This window comes from Poecile atricapillus, chromosome 2 (genome assembly GCF_030490865.1).
Source record: "Poecile atricapillus isolate bPoeAtr1 chromosome 2, bPoeAtr1.hap1, whole genome shotgun sequence".
Lineage (NCBI taxonomy): Eukaryota > Metazoa > Chordata > Aves > Passeriformes > Paridae > Poecile > Poecile atricapillus.
In genome coordinates, this window is record NC_081250.1 from 5,612,376 (window position 1) to 5,622,045 (window position 9,670).

Sequence of the window (9,670 nt, forward strand, 5' to 3'; positions counted from 1 at the left end):
GTTTTAACTCCCTGACTGTACTCAAACAAAAGCCATGAGAAGAGACTTGTTGAAATATTTCTTTTTTTAATAAGAGCTTATTTCTGTCTCTTGTGTTTTTGAGCTCTCCAAGCCACAGCAGTGGGATGATTTTTACAAACTACACAAGCACTCATGAATGAGCAAAGAGTGAGGCTAATACCAAGTGCAGATAGGTCTGAGTTTGCTTTGACAGAGCTGGATCAAACCCTAAGAGAAGCCCCATGGCCACACTTGCACTACCAGCCTGATTTACCCTCGTCTGGGCAATGCCAAGTGAATGGGGGCTGCACACCAGCAGTGCAACAAACTCCTTCCCCAAATGCCATGCAAAGCACCCTTTAATCTGTGTGCAGAGAGCACAGGACTCAAAACTGTGTCACATTCCCCCCTCACAATTTGAGTGGATGACCTGAGTTGCTTTCCTCTACCACCACTCCGTGAGACAATTGGGTGAGCATTTTTGGTGTAAAAGCACTCAGCGATACGAGGCTTGGCATCAATCCCTGCAAAGCTGGCTTTATTCAGCACTCTTCTGACAGCCCTGCAGAGCATTCCCTGTTAGAGCAGGATGGCAAGACAAAGAAAGAAGCAGCAAGAAAAGCCTGCAGCCTCCAATGTGCTCTTCGTAGCTGTTTGTGCACTCTGACTGTCTGGCCTGAAACGTGTATACAGGCTGCGTCCTAAGTGCCCTGATAAGATTGGGGCTCCAGAATGTGTTGTCCTGAGAACATTTGCTGCTGTTTATCTACGAGCTGAAAAACTTTCCAAAGTCCCCCAGCCATCAGCCTCGACACCCTGGCTCAGAGCAGATGACAGGCAGAGGCGATACCCAACAGCTTTTGTGCCATGGGGTGATACCGAAGTGGCTGAGAACCCAAAAGCTCAAGCTGAGCTGTTGAGTGGGGTCTGCTGACACGGTGGTGCCTGTTGATACCCAGCACTGCTGCTCTTGTGGCATCCTGTGGGAAAATGTGGGATCTGTCCCCTCCCCAGACCCAGGGTGCTGCTCACCCTCCTGGAGCCAGTCAGGAGGTGACAGCCCCATCCTCCCCTCTCCTCTCATCCAGGCTGTCAGATCCAAGTCAGGGGTGAGTATATGCATCATCAGCTTATGAATGCATATATATATATAAATATATTGATGTATTTCTCCAGCACAGATGTGTTTAATGTGATGGATGTGGGAAAGGTGCCAGAGGCTTTCTGTGTGGGCACCTGTGTTTCTCAAAGCATGGGCACTGTGCAGTGCCAGTGGGTAGGGGCTGTTTTAAAGCTGAGGGGATTGACATCGAGCTGTGCCTGCTTTCCTTCCATGTGCAGGATAGGGAAAACGTGGAGAAACCTCCCGTGTGGTGCTCATTGATGTGGTCCCAAGACTACCCACCCACAACCTGCCTGTCTCTGATTTGCTGACATTATCCCAAGGTATCAGATGTTTAAGTCATTTCTATAGAAAAATAGCTTCTGGATTTATAATTTTTAATTTTTCAGCCAAACCCTCTCCTCCCCACCCCAACCTACTAGGAGTAAAACTTAATCTTCTTACTGTACACATCCCTATAAATCCTTTCAGGCTCGGTGGGGTGTTGTACGGTTTAATGGCTTAATTAGTGAATGTTTATGAAGCACTTCTGATATCTTTGTGTGAAAGATGCTTTAGAAGCACAAACTTACAATATTTTCATCACCCAATTAAGTTCAAGCAACATATAGGGAAGAGATTTATTTATATAACTTAAGAATTTAATAATTCTTACAGAGCTTGCAAAAAAACTCAGAGAAGAGTTCAGCTGCTCCAGCTACCAACTTCTGACAGTCCTGGAGGTTCCTGGTAACCTGTGTCCTGTGGGAAAGGAAAGCATTTTCTCTGAGAAGTTGGGGTTTTTTTTTAATCCTGCAGTTTGCAGGGTGGTGAAACATGTTTGGCACCGGGGCTTCCCGCTACGGCTTGAATTCCAGGCAGTAGTTGCACTAGAGAAACCCTGTGAAGACTCTGGATTTAGGCACTATTTCTGGAAGTTCTCCTCATCAAACAAGCTAAAAATAACAATAAATGCCCCAAGTTTTTTGGCAGGGGGGCAGGAACCAGGGCCCATCATGCCTAGTTCCCACCTACACAGCTCTGGAGTGAAGGTCTACATGGAGTTATTTGCTTTCTTCTCATCCACACTCCTGATGTCTGTGAGCAGCAGTGGTTTTAATCAGCAATTTACATGCTTTTTGTATTTAGAACAAACACAGAGACATTGATTTGCCCCATGTGGACCACTTTTTTCGTGTGACTTGAAGTTTTGAAGTCTCTAATTCTCTTCCCAGAGCTGGGAATCTGCTTTGTGCTACCACCACACAACCAATTCCAGACAGGGGTGGGCAAAACCCCTGTATTCTGGAGAAATAGCTGCAATGTAGGAAAGAAACCCAGGAGGTGAAACAGGTATTCTAAGAAAATGTCAGCTGAATGGGTGGTCTTGAGCAGCAAAACAACTTCAAGGCTTTGCTGGGAGAGATACCAACGTGCTGTCCCATAAATGTGGGGTGAGTCTTCACCAGGTTCCCATCTCTCCTTTGCCCAAAAGTTGCTGCTGAGTTGCTGCAGAGAAGAGTGACAGGCAGGATCAAAGGTATGGAACAGCTCTTGTGTGGGAATGGATTTAATAGAGGGGACTCTTCTGCCTGTGGGGCAGATAAAGTGAAGGAGGATGTGATAGAGGGGTATAAAATCATGACTGGGCTGGAAAAAAATTAATCAGAAGGAGACTCTGGCTCCTTTGATCCAAGGACTAGGGAGGTGTCAAATAAACCAGCAAATGGCATGTGGGATAGAAATAAAATGAGATACTCTGCACTGTCTGTGCACTGCAGCTTTGGAGCTTGGATCAGGGGATGCTCTAGATATTCTGGGGAATTTTGGTGGTTTCAAAATGTGACAGTGCAAAGCAATGAATGAAAGATCCTGCAGGGACTGCCAAGCACAGAGAGTTTGCTGGGATGTCACAGGGCACTGCTCCTGTCTGCCCACCCTGCCCTGGCTCAAGGTGACACTGGGATACTGGGCAAGACTGAGTTTTGGGTTGGCACAGCACAGGTATTTTTGTGTTTCTGTTATACAACAGAAATTTGTCAAAAATGAGCAGTTTCCTTTCAGCATCTGCAGATAACACTTATGTTTTAACACACCAGGACTGAGCCCAAGACACAGCATTCAGAATGAAATCTGCCTGTTCTGGAAAACCTTCTCTGTTCTCACCCAGACATGTAAGGGGTCTCCTTACACACATGATCAGCCAATATAATTTCCATATTTTCTCCTCAAGGCTTTCTGAAAAGAGGTTTAGCCACAAAACCTGAGTAAAAACACGGGAGCTCAACACTGATTTTTTCTTTCCTATTTCCTCCCCTAAACACAAGAGACTCTTCCTCCTTTTGATTTTGTGGTTAAATCAAAGTTCATCCTTCATCACAGTTATGAGGACATTACAAAATCCTTACTGATGTACTTCCTGACTCTGCACCTTCTAAAACAACTCCCAAAACTTGGGGACACCATTCCCCTTGGTGGCGATCAGACAGCACTACCTTGTCTTTGCTCAGCTACAGTTCCATTTTGATGGACTTCTAAAATGTAGAATCATGGAATACCTCAAGTTGGAAGGGACCCAAGAGGATCACTAATTCCAACTCCCTGCAGGACCACCTAAAATTAACCCCATGACTAAGAGCACCGTTCTGTGAACTCTGGCAGATTTGGTGCTGTGACCACTTCCCTGTGGAGCTGTTCCAGGGGCTGACCATCTTCTCAGTGAGGAACCTTGTCCTAATGTCCAAACTGAACTTTCCCTGGCACAGCTTCGCTCCATTTCCTCGTGTCCTATCGCTGGCCATGTCACGAGTTTGCTCTGATCTTCCTCCCACCTAAGCCCATGTAAATTTGAAACATTCCCTCTGCCTTTGATCCAGGTTGCCAGCGTGAGGAATCTGGCTCTGAAGTCTGGACAGAGGATGTAGCCAAAAGAGCTACAAAAGAGCTGATAGAATTCCAAATCCAAAGTTATCCACAGGACTGTCTTAGTCTTCTGGCTCGCTAGAGACCTGATCATGTGCAGGTCCACGTGTTTCTTCAGTGTTAGTGAAATTTGGAGTGATTTAATGCACTGCTTTTAGCATAGGCAAAGTGCAACAACTAAACAAATTAGTTCAGTCTCATTTACAATATATTTTCTCTATATTATCTATATACCTCTATATTATCTATATTATCTATCCATCCTCTCTCCTTCAGTGGCTGTATTTTCACTTTTCCATAGAACAGGCCTTTCAAACATTGCAGTACCATCATTGCTTCTAATTCAGGATCGTTTCAGGCCCCTGTATATATTTTTTATATATTTTATATATTTTGTACATTTTTGTGTATATTATTTGCTCTATAGCAAAATAAATCTTTGGGTCTTGAAGCCATTTTTTTAGTTTACCATTTTATTTGGAGATCACTTAAGGTTTTCCATCAGCTGTGAAATTACAACCTACATATTAGTAGTTATTTTGTCCCTCAAAACACCTTGTCACTGTATTATTTCATGCAGGAACCTTCTTATAACTTATCTCCTCCTCTGACTTTTTCACACTTAAAGGTCACAGTCCTCTGCCTCTGATATCACCAGCTCTCACTGCAGAAAGGGTAAGAGTCCTAACATGTGGCAGGAATTTGAGGAGGAGACAAAGCACTGCAAGAAAAAGATATATATATATTTTTTTTTTTATTTTATTTTTTTTTTTTTTACAGGTAATGAATGGGCTGTTAGAGAAGATGGAAAAAAGAGGTAAAATGAAGGAGAAAAGAACTTCTGGTTGGAGCCAGACAGGACAGACATTGACAACCAGAACTCATGGCTGCACACAGCTGTGGTTCCCACCTCTCCCTTGCTCCCTGTATGGATTTTGCTGCCCATCTCACCACTTCTGAGCAATATTATTTAAAAAAACTCCATCACCTGAGTGGCAACCACTCTCCTGCCTACCCAACAGTGCCCTATAAACACAGGCCTTATAAACACAGCCTGCAAAATGCTCAGTGGAGTTTCTGCACTTGCAACAGGAGCCCAGGGCAGGGATGAAGTCACCTTGAACAGAATTCCCCCCAAAACCCCTGATGGGGTTTCAAACCTCTGATTTGGGCTTTGTCAGATACAAACCAGAGCAGAAAGATCTCTTAGACAGAAGGAGCAGGGACTTTCTGTGTGAGACAAAGGAAGGAAAGCAGGCTGGGGGTGGCTGTAGTTAACACTTCTGCTCCTGAAGGGCTTTCAGACCCTGCAGCCAGGTGTGCTCAGAGACACCCACATGCCCTATTTCAGTCAACATCAACTACAAAACTCCTGGTGTCCAAATTTAGACTGGAATCCAAAACACATGAGGGACAAGTTAATTCTGCCTGTGATAAAAGGGAGGGGGGAGGCTGGCCAGCAGAGTTTGCTGTCGTTCCAGTAGCAAGTGGAAAGGAAAGGCAAGGACTATCCCCAAAGGAGGCCTAATCAGGCCACAGAATCACAATTCGGGTTTCCACTTGGCAGGAAATATGTTAAAGCTAAATGGATTTCCTTTGGTAAAACAGAAGCTTAACTGAGACAACACAGTATTTTAACACACTTTTAAAGTAATAAAAATTGTTGTTGAGGCTCTGCAAAAAGCCAGAGCAGCAGGTTCTCCCAAACCAAACCATATTCCAGAACGACATGTTATGCAAGGAGCAAAAAACCAGGCAAATGACAGAACAATGGGTAAAGAGATGAAAGGGCATTTATAGATAAATTGGGATTTGTAAATATTAAATTGATTTAATATTTAAATTGATTAATTAAATGAAGTCTTAATGGACTTGCATTCTCTGCCAATATATTTACAAGGAAAAAGGATTAACAAGGATTTTGGCACAAAGGCCTCCATCTACAGTTCAGTTTTTCAGGAGGGCCTGTTCTTTGTAAAAAAACATTTATGTGGGTAGTCTAAAAACTACTGTGGAAAATCCATCTCTCACACAGATGCTGACTTGTGAAATGTTTGCTTTTTTGCTTTCTGTGATCACCAGGGCCTGAGATCTGCACCACTGTTCTGAGGTCGATTCTGCCTCTGGAAGGACTGTTTAAATGCCTTATTATGGAATGATATAGATGTGCTTGGCTTTACTGTTGATTTCCAACAGGTTTATGTGAATAATTGATTTTTCCCTGTATTGCCAAAGGAGAAAACTTAGAGGGGGAATCAGAATATTAAATAAAAACTGTTTATCATGTTTTTTCTAACTCAAAGCCATGCTTTGCTTAGTTTTGTTTTCTCATCAGTGTTAGTCCACTGCAAATTCATTGGAAAAGTGAACAGCTCTTTTAATAATTGTGCATTTCTTGAGGGGCCATCTCTTGGATGCACTACATCTGTATCCAAACAGTGGATGAAGAACAAATTGTGTGGGGCTGAGCTGCCCACTGGGGTTGAGCTGTGATTCTGGGCACCGTCATTTCTCCCACAGCACTCCTGGTTCTCCACACCTCTGAAATTACTTGCCCACTACAATCCACCTGAACACAGGCACCGTCTCAGGTTGCTGTAGAAACTTCATTAATTTCAGGATTAATGTCTCAGGATAGCATCCACCTTAGCCTGCATTCCCACTGCCTTCCACAACCGTGACCTTTAAGCAAATTGTTGCTCTTCTCAGTGGGAGCAGAAGAAGCCACCCACGAGCCTCACAAGATGAGTCTCCTCTCTTCATCACAATATATTACAGAAAAGTTCAATCTTGACTCCTTCCCTGCACCATCTGAACCACCAGCATTACATCTCTATTCAGGAGCATGATATGCTCATGCACCACAATGGATTTGGTCTTTATAACATTTTATTTCATTCCTGCCCCTCATCTCTACCTGCCAGATTCTGCCCATCCCAGGTAGGACTCTGCAGCAAACAAACACCTCCCATTCAGGAACAATGTTGGGTATTTTCTTTAATTTTTTTTCTCCCCCAAAGCCTATTTTTATTCTGATCTCAAATTAAAATTAACAATCTCAAATCAAATTTTAACAAGTCAAAGCCAAACACTTTGCAGCAAGAATTGCTGGTTTAAGTGTAGGCACCTGTGGAACAAGGAGTGAATGCACTGCCATGTCTCAAATTCTGAGAGCTGGAGAAGGGGCCTGTGAAGAGATAGGACAGCATTTCCCTTGGGACCAGCTTGATCCATGCACAAGCACAGGAATGGGATCAAGTGGAAAAGACAAGCAGAGGGGCATTAAGGCCATCAAAGACCCTCAAAGTCCTCTGACACATTTCCAGAAAGATCCAGGGGAATGGACTGCATTTGCTTTTGCATTTGCATTTTCATGAGAAGAGAGAAACCTAATCCCAGAGCTGGGAAACCTCACCTGTGAAAAGGCACCCCCAGAAAACCTGAGCAGTGCTCTCAGGAGCCTGGACACCCTGTTGGCTGGATCAGTGCTGGAACCAGGACTTGTGATCTCCTTCCTCTCCTACCTGATCTCCCTTTCACTGCCTCTTTCTTCCCTCTTTTCATTTATACTTTTATCCCTCTTATTATTAGAGGATAGGGGCAAAATTTTCAAATTTCCATGCTGAATGCATAGTTTGATAATGAAACCATTTTGGTTTTTGCCATTCTTTTCAACAACAAACATCTACCATTCTTGTGAGTTCCCTTCCACACAGGAATGGGACACAACAGTGAGGGGAAATTTCATATCTCCTAAACTTAAACATTTACATTTATTTAGATAGTTCATGAAGCCCTAAATGAGCACACCTGGGATGTGTACTTTACTCATCCACATTTACCAATGCAAGGTTCATAAAATAATTCACTCATTTTTGTAGATATGTGCTTTTTAAGGAACCTCTCAAACCACAGTTTCAAAAATACCAGGTTTCAGTTTGCTCCATTATATTGGGATATCACCATTACGCCGGTGCTGTGTTTGGTTGCTGTTGTTATTAAGTCCTCTGATGTTTGTGCAAGGAAAAAAAAATCACTGCACTTCAGATTATTTAACACCTAAATGAAATGGAGCTTGTTCATCCCACGGAGTTGCTAGGCAGCCATGGCAGAGCGGAGAGCAAGGACATCTGAACAGCTCAAGGAACACGAGCTGCAGCAGGACAGACCCTATTCCTCCAAGCGTGTGAAAAACACACATTTTGTGAGCAGGAAATTCTGCAATTAGGAGAGGAATAAGGCAAACTGCTTATGAAGCTGTTCTGAGACTTCTCAGCATTTTTTTCCCTTTCAGAAATTTCAGACAGGAATAAGTCAGTACCTAGGTTCCCTCCTTCTCTCCCCTATGGAGCAGAGATGTAAAGGATTGGCTCCTTTTCTATTATAGGACACTCTCCAGAAGAAAAATTCAGCCTGGGAATTTCAGAAACTTCAGAGCAGTTCATGTTTTTCATTATACAAAGAGCACCATACCCATAATTACCAATTAAATGTGAAAAAATGATGTGAAATATTTCACACTAGCATAAGCTTTCCTGAAGCTCAAAAGGAGACTGCCTCCACTGTCAGAAGAAACATTGGTTTATCAATATCCCAGCCTGATATTCTGACACTTTCTTTTTTTTTTTGCAAAACTGACCATACAAGTCCTGATTCCTCTCCAAAATTATCTCTTCCTAAGATATCCTTCCACAGCACCCTCTGACATATTTCATGTTGATGCATGAGCACCAAGGTAGAGGTTATAGTCATGAAGGAATGGGGATCATGGAGAAATGTGCATTCCTCTCCTGGGAAGAGGAGAATTTCCCTGCTGGGAAATTGGCACTGGGCCCTCTGAGTCTGGCTTATGAACAAGATCCTTTGGAGGAGCACCATGGGCTTTGTGAGGCTGGATATATCCAGAGCTGCTCTTCAGCTGCACAGTGACTATAGTAAAGTTCAAAAAGAGAGGTATGTCAGGAAATGTAGCAACCAGTCACTTGGTATTTTTTTGCTTCCATATGCAAAATAGATGCTTTGAGTTGAGTCTGACAAGGCTGGAATTTTGTCACAAATTTACAAGTTCTTGACTTGGAAAGAATAGTTCATATTTATTTAAAAAATCTTCCAAGAAGCTTAGTTTTCTGGATACAAACAACATTCATGAACTGCCTTAACAACATGTCATTTTGTTCTGGAGTACCCACACAAAGTGCTTTTCATCTATTTGAAGATGAAAGAACATTACTTATTAAAACAAACAAACAAAAAAAATGGTTGAGTAATTATTTCTGAAGTGGGGGTGGGAAAAAGGTATCTAAAGATGTGAGAGGTTTCACATGCAACTGACAGGTTTGTTTGTCTAGGTGAGAATGTCTGGGTCTGGTGGGGGCACCGAGTGGTACAGCCAGAGAGGAGTGAAACACTTCATGGTGTCCATGATCTGGCTCCAACCAGGGCAGAAAATCAGTGCTAGAAGTGCCCCTCTCTCTATAGTGACCTCAGGGAGAGTTTGCAGCATTTCTGCAGGTGCCTGCATGGTAGACGCCTTAATTGAAATGAGATTAATCCCCTCCAAAAGGTGGTTACAGGAGGCAGAGAGGCCACACTGCTCTGAGATCAGCTTTTAAAGGGAGTGGTTGGAAGATGAGCTCTGTCACTGCA

At 43.1% G+C, this 9,670-nt stretch overlaps 1 long non-coding RNA gene across 3 annotated transcripts; it reads left to right on the forward strand.

Annotated features, from left to right (window-relative positions):
* The first annotated feature begins 874 nt into the window (after positions 1–874).
* Positions 875–6,424, forward strand: LOC131576584 (uncharacterized). 3 transcript variants are annotated; one of them, XR_009277011.1, is made up of 5 exons: positions 875–1,109; positions 1,342–1,446; positions 4,653–4,699; positions 4,805–4,841; positions 6,107–6,424. It is a non-coding gene; the product is annotated as an uncharacterized LOC131576584 (long non-coding RNA). The 3 variants fall into 3 exon arrangements; XR_009277010.1 differs by having other exon boundaries at positions 4,805–6,412; XR_009277012.1 differs by lacking the exon at positions 4,653–4,699 and having other exon boundaries at positions 4,805–6,412.
* Positions 6,425–9,670: the final 3,246 nt, after the last annotated feature.